A 12,605-nucleotide genomic window follows, 5' to 3' on the forward strand; every position below is an offset into this window, starting at 1 on the left:
CAACAATGAAATCCACAGGGGAGGATGTGTTTTGTTTCGTTTTTCCCACACAGCACCCCCAACCTGATGAGGATAACATGTGTATTGCCATCATCCACAAACACAAGTAAATTCACAGTCAGTCTCTCTGTCTCTCTCTCTCTCTCTCACACACACACACACACAACTATTCAGAACCACTGTTTGCAGTTCTTCAACTACGTTAACAAAAGGTCAGGGGCCAAGAACTCAACTATTAGCTGCTGCATTCCAGTGTGCTGTCTGCTTGCAGCAACCCTATGAGAAACCAGGGGATCAGAGAAGTGACATGCTCCAAAGCAGAGGCAGCAAGAGGCAGAGGCAGATTCCAAGCGCTGACTGATGGCAGGGCCTGAGCCCTTCCCTAACTACTGGGCAGTGCGGCCTCTCCCAGAATGGCTGCGCTCAGCCACCCTCCCTGCTGCCTGGATCCTCTGCTCTCACCCCTACTTCTCCTACTCCTGTTTTTAAAGTATTTAAAAGCAACTACTGGAGCAGGTGCTCCATAATTTACCGAACCTATATATCAACAGGCTTCTACTGAAAGTGTTTCTGTTGACTAAATAGCCAGGACTTACTTGCCTAACAGTCTCTTATATCTTCAGAAAGCAGAAAGTTAGTGACAAGTCACTTTTACATAGGTCTTCCTTTGCATGGTGGCGAGATCATATTTAGATGATCCCCTGCATATTTGAGATCTTCAAATAATATCTTTTAAATGCACTGCATTTCCAAATAGGCAACTTCTCAAGCATTTACCTCAGTATTAAATAACTTTCTTAATCGGAATCATTTACATAATGACTCTACTAGACTCATCTTGTAAAAATGCACTTGTAGTCAAATATAATTACACACATATAGCAACAGCTGCTAATAAATTAAATGACATCCTCCGCCCAGAGGCACCAAAGGCTCTAACTGATTTAAAAGTTTATAGAGAATGGTAGAGAATATTAAAATGTAGCACCATGCCAAACACCTACTAGGCACCTCCAAAAAAAAAAAAAAGGAAAATGACTGAATCATTCGTTTAAGTATTTAAAGAGCAGATTATCTAAATGTCTATTTAGTCTAATGGGTAGAAAAGTATGCAAACAAGGAAGAATAAGAAAACATACAAAGATTAAATGAAAAAGGCATAACAGAGTAAGCTACTTAAGTATCAGCAATGAACAAAAAATAAAATAAAACAACGTAACATAAAATAAAACAATGTCACAGAAAGGGCTGACTAGGTGCCCAAAATGGCTCCAAAATAATACAACATACAGGTAGTAAATTCAGTAGGTTTGTGCCAATAAGCAAGTTGAAAGAACATACGCTAAACTCTAAGCATTAGAATTATCTGATTTAATTAACTGGAAATTTTATAGCTATGACTTAAATCCAACTCTTGGTCAATGTACCATTCAAAACTTTCTGATTTCTTCATTCAGCTCTTCCATTATATGAATCACCACGAAAAAAGAAAATAATTTATAAACACACTAAAAATTCAGCAGAATTATAAACATTTATAACCAAAAGAATAAATAAATAATCCAACCCATGAGTTACTAATTGCATTAAAATGAACCATGGAAATTACAGATGTGCTTTCCAGGATTCTGACGATGAAGCTCCAATAACACATCTTCTATCTCAACACTTTCTCCAATTGCTTTTCTCCAGTTCTAAAGGCAGCATTTAATAAAACACACCAAAGAGAATTAGAAAAAATTTCTATTTTAATAGTCACGTTGGTAGAAGATACATCTCCCTTTTTAAATGCCACAAAATGATTTCTTGAGGAAGAAAAGAGTGTAACCACATACGACAAAGCCATTTACTACAAGGGAACAGTGTGTAAAGGGAAACAGGCATCTGCTTAAACAATACAGCAAATCTCAAAATGCTTTCAGTTCTGAGGAAGATACCCCTAAAAACACATCTGAAGAGAAACCCACTCAAAGAAATGCTTACCAGATAAACCCTGGACCAAGTTTGTGTGTCAAATAGTTTCCTGTACATTATTAAGAACCACAGAAAAGGTAACAGCCTGAGGACAGCATGAAGTCTTGCTTAAACAGAGTTTAGCACAAGTGGTTTAGAAAACTGTGCGTGGTACAAGGGCTTTATTTCTCCTTCGTTTTCTTTTACTCATAAAATACACTAGCATTCATCTTTCAGTCCCCGTGAATGTAAGGGAAATGAAGGAAATAACAATTCTGGATCCTTTGAAGGAAGATGCTTATAAACCTTCATTTTTTTCCCTCACGATTCAAAAACTGGCTTACACAGGTTACGACATCTCAATGGGCCAAAGTAAAAAATTACTGATGGCAATATCCACTTTACAAAGTGCATTCAAATCCATACTTTGATCTCAAGAACGAGTAGTGAGGCAGCACGATCCTCATCTCGGGATATTACAGGTCAGGGGAGGGTACTGCTCAGTGGTAGAGCACATGCCTCGCATGCATGAGGTCCTGGGTTCAATCCCCAGTACCTCCATTAAATAAATACATAAATAACTCAAGTTACCACAACCCCCAGCAAAAAAATCTAAAAAGATATTACAGGTCGTCTTGCCAGGTTAACCTACCCAAGACCAGGACCCAGGCCTTGAACTTTAAAATCCAAGTTCTGTTTACTACATCATTTAGTATTTAATTAACGTTAAATTATTAATTAATGTTATTAATTAAAAATTTACTTAAAATTAGTAACAGAGAATTTGTATTTGTGAGAAACTGTATGAAAAAGGATGGTTTCTTATTTACCAGCCCTGCCAAACTAGTAACAGTAAGGTAACAACCTACTATGTTACCAATGTTAGGTAAGTATACGTATCTCATAATGGTACCTTCCTTATTCACAATACTTTTAAAAATCAAGGGCTAACAACTCAACGACAAAAATCCCAATTCAAAAACAGGCAAAGGTATTGAAGACATCTCTCCAAAGAAGATATTCATGTGCCAATAAGCACATGAAAAGATGCCTAACATCATTAAGTCATTAGGAAAATGTAAGTTAAAAATACAATGAGGTATCACTTTATACCCACTAGGATGGCTATTATAAACTTTTTTTAAATAGAAAATAACAAGTGCAGTCAAGGATGTGGGGAAATTGGACCCCTCAAGAATTGCTGGTGAGAGTATAAAATGGTACAGCCGCTGTGGGCAAACAATGTGAGAGTTCCTCAAAAAGTTAAGAATTACCATATGACTCAGCAATTCCACTCTAAGGTATATACCCATCATAAATGAAAGCAGAGACTCAAACATCTGTACACCAACATTCACAGCAGTATTATTCACAACAGCCAAACGTCAGAAACAATACAAATGTTCATGCATAGATAAATGGAGAAACAAAATGTGGCAGGATTTCTATAATGGAATATTATTCACCCCTGAAAAGTAAGGAAATTCTGTCACATGGTACAACATGGATGAACTCGGAAGGCATTATGCTAGCTGAAAGAAGCCAGACACAAAAGGACAAATAATGTATGACTCCACACATGTCAAGTACCCAGAATAGGCAAATTCAGAGACAAAGTAAAATCAAAGTTTCCTGGAGCTGGGAAAAGGAGAAGGAGGAGCTACTGTTTAATGGGTATATAGCCTATATTTGAGATGATTAAAAAGTTCTGGAAACAGATAGTAGTGGTGCTGTACAACACTGTGAATACACTCAATGTTATTGAACTATACACTAAAAAGTGGTTAAAGTGGTAAGTTTTATGTATATTTTTATGTACTTTATATATATTTTCTCACAATAAAAATAAAACTGAAGCAACCACTACTTGAAGACATAAACATAAAAAGGACTTATGATAGTTAAAGCATCCCCTAATGAATCTGGTGAACCATAAAGTCAGTATTCCTGCTTCTGAATACAAGTCAGGATTAATACTATTGCAAAGTGCTTGTTTTCCCAAACAAATTAAGAGTATTACTTATGGTTTCATACCTACCAGAAACAAACTGTGAATCTGATATCCGAGACCAACAGACATTGGTGGGAGGGTGATATAATTCAGCTCATTAAAATGAGAAACGAATTAAATGAAGCTCAGAGTTACTTTTCCAAGACCATACAACTGGTTAATGATAAAATAAGGACTAGAACTCAGGTCTCTTGTCTTCTAAACTAGTGCTCTTTCTACACTCAGTTTAGCTTGAACATTTTACTTCTCCTTACTTTCAAGATATAGATTAAGTATTCATTTTTATTATATTTTATTTTATTTATTTTTCCCTTAACAGAGGCCCTGGGGATTGAACTCAAGACGTTGTATACACCAAGCACATGCTCTACCACTGAGCTATACTCCTATCCCCAAGCATTCATTTTAAATAAGGTTATTCAAATGTCTTGAAAATTATACTTCAAAGATCACCCTATAACCCTTAAATCTACTTCCTCAACTGGAAGGGACTCATTCTCACACTCCTGATGACTGCAGAATTAAGCTGTCACAATACTCTATGGGGAGTTATTTCAAAAGAACAAAGAAGACTAACCTTAAACCCCAAAAATGGAAAACCAATATGTCTAAAAGCTTACGAGTTTCACTCTGCTAAAAGGAGTAAGGAACAAAAGATTCTTCCTATCTAACTGCCTGACTACCAAAGGACAATCATTCACATAACCCACACCCGTAATCAAAATGCCCTGTACAGTTTAAGGACCCCACAGGTTCAGAAGCTCTGAGTCAAGAAGACAAAGTTCAAGAACCTATTTGAGAAAGGAAGACGAGACCTCTCTTGGTTAAAAAGACCAATCATGTACGGAAAGGTATTTGCTAAGACTCTGGCTGAGAGACAAATTCAGGACTACTTTAAGAAGGCAACACTCAATACAACAATGAACAAAGCCAGACAATGTGCAACTGAGATGCTTTTGCAAACTCTCATATCTAATGACAACCACTAAACATGGAAGGTTATAGACCTCTTCTACCCATATCATTCCATGGAAACTTTAATCAACTCCATACCTACATACACTTCCCAGACAGAGTGCCTAAATTTGAGAAAAGCTTCAGTCACCTGCTTCCTTCCCAATGAACACCAATGCTTTGACTTTCAAAATGTGGTCAGGGAAGCGGGTAAGGATCTAGCTCAGTGGTAGAGTGCATGCTGAGAATGCACAAGGTCCAGGGGTCAATCCCTAGTACCTCCATCAATCAATCAATCAATACATCAATCAATACATCAGTCGATAAACCTAATTACTTCTCCTCCACAAAAAAATGTGATTACCAAATCACCATCCTTCCAACTGAAGTTAACTGAGTTCTTCTATGATAGAAGTTATAGGAAATACAAAGACATTAGTGACCTATTTGTTATTATCAAGAGTTACAATCCAGTGGACAATAGAAGATGTTTACCAGTAAAAGACTACGAACAGCACAGATGAGCTTGGCTTTGGGATAAGACCAACAAGAGTTCAAACCCAAGCCTTGCCCTTTTCAGACTTTACCCCTTTATATTTCAGTTTCTTTATTTCTATAATGTGGATAACAATACAATCCCCGTTGTGTGGCTATGTGATAAAACCAAATGAAACAAGCACTGAGTTAACTAGCTGACTGGTGTTCGCAGTTCTTCAACTAGTAAGCACTGGTAAGTGAGGACTCAAAGGCCAGCAATGTGATTGTTCATCATGAACACAGAAGCACAAATGCTGCCTGAGACAACACACAGCACCCAAGCTTAGAGGCCAGAATAGACTCTCAAGCTGAAATGATCTGAGAAGGTTTGAGAGAAATGCTAGAATGGTCTGCATCTTAAAAGAAAATGGTCTTATCAAAACTACGATGAGGTATCACCTCACACCAGTCAGAATGGCCATCATTCAAAAATCCACAAATGACAAATGCTGGAGAGGCTGTGGAGAAAAGGGAACCCTTCTACACTGCTTGTGGGAATGCAGTTTGTGGAAAACAGCATGGAGATTCCTCAAAAGACTAGGAACAGACTTACCATAAGACCCAGGAATCCCGCTCCTGGGCATATATCCAGAAGGAACCCTACTTCAAAACAACCCCAGTGTTCATAGCAGCACTATTTACAACAGCCAAGACATGGGAACAGCCTAAATGGCCATCAACAGATGACTGGATAAAGAAGATGTGGTATATTTATACAATGGAATACTATTCAGCCATAAAAACTGACAACATAACGCCATTTGCTGCAACATGGATGCTCCTGGAGAACGTCATTCTAAGTGAAGTAAGCCAGAAAGAGAAAGAAAAATACTGTACGAGATCACTCATATGTGGAATCTAAAAATAAATAAATGAATAAATACAAAACAGAAACAGACTCAAAGACACAGAATACAAACTTGTGGTTGCCAAGGGGGCGGGGGGTGGGAAGGGAGAGACTGGGATTTCAAAATGTAGAATAAACAGATAAACAAGATTATACTGTATAGCATAGGGAAATATATACAAGATCTTATGGTAGCTCACACCAAAAAAAAATGTAACAATGAATATATGTATGTTCATGTATAACTAAAAAATTGTGCTCACAGTGGAATTTGATACAACATTGTAAAATGACTAAAACTCAATAAAAAAATGTTTAAAAAAAAACGGCCTTGTGAAAAATGGACAAAGAGACCTGAGTTAGAACCTGGGTCTGAGGCTAGCTCATTTGTTTTGTGGCCTGGCCGGCGGGGGTTAGTTAACACCTGAGGGCTCAGTTTCTTCATCTAGAAATTAAAAGTCTGAATTAAATGACCGCTAAAATATTCTGGAGCTAACATTCTACCATCTGGTGTAGGAACCAGGTAGGCAAAGTGAAAGAAGTAAGTCTAGGCACAGTTTATGGAATTTTCTTAAGAAATTCAGAAACACATATGGCTATAGGAAAGAGGGAAGCATCCTCTGGCTAGAGCAGAGGACCCAACAAGGGGAGGGGAGGATAAACTGCTAATTTCAACTTCCCTTCTAGCAAAAGGGAGCTAGTAGAGGTTACTGAGCAAGGAAGTGGCATAAGAAAAGAACAGCATCTTAAGAACAGACGGACATGATAAAATAACAGCAAAGAGGGCAGAATAAACTGGGAAATGGAGATTAAGGGGGTGAAAACCAATTAAGAGACTAAAGAGATGGAATTCAATGATTCTGAGGTGGAGAGATGAAAAATGGCAGATATGGAGAAGACTGACAAATCCCTGAGTTCCTCCCCAAGTCTTTAATTAGCAGTACTCAATTAATTAATTAAAATCAAGTAAAACAAAACAAAACTTCTGTTTCTTCCACCTCTACCATTCTATGATTCTAAGATTCTGATACAACTGATCTCGATTAGAGCCTAGGCTTTTTTTTTTTTTTCCCCTAAAGGTCCCCAGATGATTTGAATGTATAGCCAAAGTTGAGAAACATCATCTAGAAGGAAAAAAAGACAGAACAGTTAGCAGTTAATTCACAGAAGGACATCTGAGTAAGCCAAAAGTGTTGGGGAGGGGATTCTAGGGCGCAACTGGTAGGATCTCACTTATCCACAGAATGAAAGGGGACCATCTTTTCCACTGAGGGGCAGGAAAGAGGAAGGGATGGGTAAGTCAGTGTTGGGTAGAAAAACAGTTATCAGCAGATCATCTCTGTCTTCTCCATAAAAAAATCCATTTCAAATTCCAACTAAGAGGCAATTAACATGACTATTAGCACTTCAGAGATTTCTGTACAATAAAAAGGTTACCAAAATCAGTCAATACATTCATTAAATATTTAATAGCCTGAACTCTATTAAAACTTTTCTTTCATTTACTGGTCTTCATTCATCCCACAAACATCTATATAATGCTCTCCTCTATGTTGGTCACTGGGAATACTGGAAAAAATTTACATAGTGAGAAAAACTGACCTTTTTTGAGGATTGTGAAATCCAACCTGGTAAATGCCACTAAATTTCTTGGGGAACAAAAAACAGAGCTATTATTAACTCTACTTATGGAAATTAGAAAAGACTTTACAAAAAAGCGGACATATGAGCTGTACCTTGGATGATATGACTCATTTTCACAGGGACCAGAGTTTAAAAGAATTGGCTCTTAAGCATATAAATGCCTATCATTTTTTAAGAACTGAAAAAATATCAGGCTCACCTATTATCATTATTTCTTTTTTTCAAAAATGTTACTCATCTTTATACCTTAAAACAAAAACATTTAAGGATCATGTTCATGGGAAAAAAATCTTCAGTAACTTCCAGCAGACATTTCGGAGAATAACGGCTTTATCAAGCATTATTATACATTAAAAATATCCCTTGTGTAAAAACAAAACACAAATACATACACAAAAACAGAATATCAATAAAAATATATTTTAGGCTATAGCTACAACTTAAATATGTTCAGGAATAGGAGGTGTGTGGAGGGCAGATCTTTATTTTAATAGTTTTTTTTTAATTTCTAATTTACCTGACCTCAATTTGTTTTTACTCAAGCTATTTTATCATATATATCCCCTATAAGATATCTCAGATCCTATTACAGTGATGGAGAAAATAACTACCTCTCTAAACACATAGGCTGGTATTTCTCATGCCAAGCCTCTATGGTCTCATATGGACCATCCAGTACAGATTTCAACTGCACTAATTCACAATTCATTAATAACAGGAATGGGAAAGAAATGAATCAAATTCTTACAGTTGCCGTCCCCATCTGGAAAATTCACAGAACAAACTTTATTTACCACATACAACGATATTCATAGTTTCTGCAGTTAAAGCAACTTGACACATTTTTAAAGGGTTGGCTTTCATTAAAAAACATTAAAGATCTTCTCATACATATAAAAATGATCTTATAAGGTTATTTTACAAACCAACCATGCTTGACACTGAAAAGAAATGCTTCTTACTAAAATACAGTATAATCTTTTATTTACTCAAAAACTTAACTCACTGATGAATAAATACAGAATTCCATAATACTTCTTTCTCTTCTTGGAGAAGAAATGGTTTTTCAAGGCAAAACATTTTGTTTTTATTAGTATAGCATGCAACTGTATTATCTGTACTTCTGACTAACATTTAGTAACTTAAGAAGTATAAAAAAAACTTTCAATTCATATCTAATTCTTAACAAAAAAAGTCATCATAGTGACTACTGGGGGCACAAGGATAAAACTGAGCCACACTTATTCTGGAAAAGAAAACCTAATGAACGGAAAAGAACTATTGCTTATGGGATGACCATTATCCATATTAAACTCTACACTGGGGAAAGAAAGGCCAATTTACAAAACCAACAAGTCTTTTAAAATGTCAGATGGTAACTTCCAGAGGTTTGAAAACATGATATAAGTATTAAGATGCTATTTTATGCAAAATAGGTCTTCACAAATTCAGTTCTGGGGGTGAGGGTATAGCTCAAGTGGTAGAGTGCATGCTTAGCATACACAAGGTCCTGGGTTCAGTCCCCAGTACCTCCTCTAAAAATAAACAAGTAAACCTAGTTACCTCTCCCCCTAAAATAAAAAATAAATAAATAAAAATAAAAAGTCAATAAAAAAAATTCAGTTCTACATTTAAATTCTTGATGAAACCTCAGCTGTTTACTCAAATCAGAGGAAATAAAGCTGTCTGCAGGAAACAAGGCAGCAGCTTATTGACGGAGCATGACAAGGTTGACCTTCTCTATGTGGAATGTTGAGCCACATTTTATTGGATTTAAGGCAAAGGTTAGGATGCAAACCCCTTCTCGTTTCCTCTGAGGATGGACTTTATAACCATGAAACACACTGAAACCCTCACATTTTCAAATTTACAGTCCTTTAATCCATGGCCCAGGAAACTGACTGTCAGAATAGGAAAAAGTAATACAAGATGTTGTTTAAGGCAAAATCTGACAACATTTAAACTCTTGAAATATTTTATTCCAATAATAACAAAATGGTAAAACGATTCTGTATATGGGAAAAGATCACAAAATATAAAATGAGGCCTCAGAGATCATCTAAATTCACCCTGTTTCTCCTTAGGTTGATGAATTAGGGCCTTGGTATCAAGGTTTTACTCTGCTGTATGGCACTTTTCTATAAAACAGATGCTTTTTGTGCTACAGCTGATAGAGATCTGACCCTACAGTCCAAAGGAAATTTTACTGCCTTTAAACAAACATATTCTAAACAAACATATTCTTTGCTTTCAAAGCCTGATAGGGTCATGTTAAAAGGACTTAAAAGCCAACTCGAAGGGGCTCCCACTGGACAAAGTTGGGACAGTTTGAGTATCAAAAACAATGACTGTACTGGACTGAAATGCACTGAATACATAAAAATCCACAAACCAATCCAAAAAAAAAAAAGATAACTATTACATTAATGGCTTTTTCTGAAACTGGGTAAAAGGAAAAATTAAGTTTTTAATTTTTTAATCTTGCACTTCAAATTAAGAACTATTTCATGGTAATCAAATAGTCCACATTGATGAGAAATAGTTATTTTACACATAAAATTGCAAGCTCATAAAGCTGAAGGAATGATAAAACTTTTAAGGTACAGAGTTCCAGTTTCACAAGATGAAAAAAGTTCTGGAGATTAATTGTGCAACAACGTCAATGTGCTTAACACTACGGAACAGCACTCTTAAAAACAGTTAAGATGGTGTATTTCTGCTATATGTATTTTACCACCATTTTTTTAAAAATCCCATTTTATCACCATTTTGCCACCCTCAACGAAACAACTAATTCAAGTGAGGATCACCAATAGATATTAACATCACTAGGTGAAAGACTGATGAAGAACTGTATCTGTATAAAGCTAAAGTCTCACTGCCCCCTCCACCAATTATCTGCCCATCTCAAAGGGGAAAATATAACTTTAAATGAGGAGTTCAGTCATCATCTTAATTAATCTTAGCTTCACTAATATTGAAGCAACTCTATTATGTGAGTCCTGACCTGATGCAATACAAAGTATACAACTTGGCCATTAAGTACTCTTTACCAAAAATATTTATTCCTAATCTAATCACGCTTTAGACACAAATTCTACTGCATGGGAAAAAAAGAGCATAAAAGACCATATGGAAATAAACAAACTCAGAAAAAGATTCTACAAGACCTTAGGCAGCCATCTCGCACCACTCCAGCAGTCATTGTCATAAAAAGATCAAGAAAAGAAAGGAAGGACTATTTTAGGTTACAAAAGAGTTAAGTAACATAACCATGTAAATGTGTTCCTCAACAGGATCCTGGTTTGATAAACGAGCTATAAAGGAAGTCATGGGAATGACTGGAGAGACAGATTTTCATATAGACTCAATATCAGGTAATGAGAGAATTATCAGCAATGAATTGTTATATATAATAGCAGTGTTCTGGTTAAATGGGAAAATGTTCACTTTTTTTTACAAATATATAGTGAAGAAATTAAGGCACAATATCATGAGTTCCATAATTTACTTAAAAGTAAATTATTCAGAGAAAAAAAATGATTAAAAGTACAAAATAAACTCCAAGCAGCCATCAACAAAAAAAAAAAGGTCAATGCAATGAAATAACGTATCTAGGCAATGATCATCAGCGACTGCTAAAAACCATCAGGGAAAAGCTTGATGGGAAATTTTACAGCAGATGGATCAATCTGGCTGACAACACCTGAGCCCACTGATCAAACCTTCACCCCCAAAAGAGGGCCAACCATATACTGTCTTTTGAAGCACTGCAATTTTAAGAAACACCAACAACTATGAAGGATTCTCCATACCACTACCACCACCACCAAAAATCAACTTTGAATCTTACTAAGCCTCAGATCTACCTACCAATCTACGGGAAATTCAAAGACAGAAACATTAAACACTACCACAGGAATGCAATCAACAAAATCCAGAAGGTGGGAAATTCTAAAGGAACAACAGTTTCTTCAACAAATAAACTAAAAAAGAGGAGAAAGAAACTACATATTAAGATATTTAAGAGACATATCAACCAAAAGTGATATGGAACTTATCTGGGTCCTAACTTGAATAAACCAACTATACAAATATTTATGAAACAAACGAGAAGATACAAACAGTCACTGAATATTTGCCATTAAGGAAATACTAAATTTTTTAGATGTGACAATGGAACTGTGGTTTTGTCTTTAAAAAAAATGCTTACCAGACACATAAAAAAGTATTCATGGATGAAGTAATATAATGTCTGGGATTTGCTTTAAAACAATCCAGCATGAAACAGGGTGAGAACACTAGGATCTGCCGGTACATAAATGAGACAAAACTGACCATATATTGATCATTACCTAGAAGATGGGCACATGTGGATTCATTCTTCTATTCTATGTTCATATATGCTTCCAGGATAAAAAGTTTAAAAAAAAAAAAAGAAGGCAGAGAATGAAGCCTAATCACAGCATCTTCACCAAATAATAGAATCTTTTTCACCTACCACCTAATATAATGAACATGAACCAAAATAAAATTTAAAAAATATAAAACCTAGCAAAGGATTTACCAACACTAACAAAACAGAAAAAGATGTAAGGCCTATCCCACAAGCATCACAACAAATGAAAGAAAGATTCTGGTGAGTAGCAGGGTGACCCC

At 35.9% G+C, this 12,605-nt stretch overlaps 1 protein-coding gene and 1 non-coding gene across 13 annotated transcripts in view; one reads left to right on the forward strand and one right to left on the reverse strand.

Annotated features, from left to right (window-relative positions):
- EPB41L2 (erythrocyte membrane protein band 4.1 like 2) overlaps positions 1 to 12,605 on the reverse strand; it is a 198,261-nt gene that overhangs the window by 166,962 nt on the left and 18,694 nt on the right. The gene's annotated exons all lie outside the window — the stretch shown is intronic.
- Positions 2,442 to 2,514, forward strand: TRNAA-CGC (transfer RNA alanine (anticodon CGC)). The gene has a single exon. It is a non-coding gene; the product is annotated as a tRNA-Ala (tRNA).

This window comes from Vicugna pacos, chromosome 8 (genome assembly GCF_048564905.1).
Source record: "Vicugna pacos chromosome 8, VicPac4, whole genome shotgun sequence".
NCBI classification, from domain to species: Eukaryota; Metazoa; Chordata; class Mammalia; order Artiodactyla; family Camelidae; genus Vicugna; species Vicugna pacos.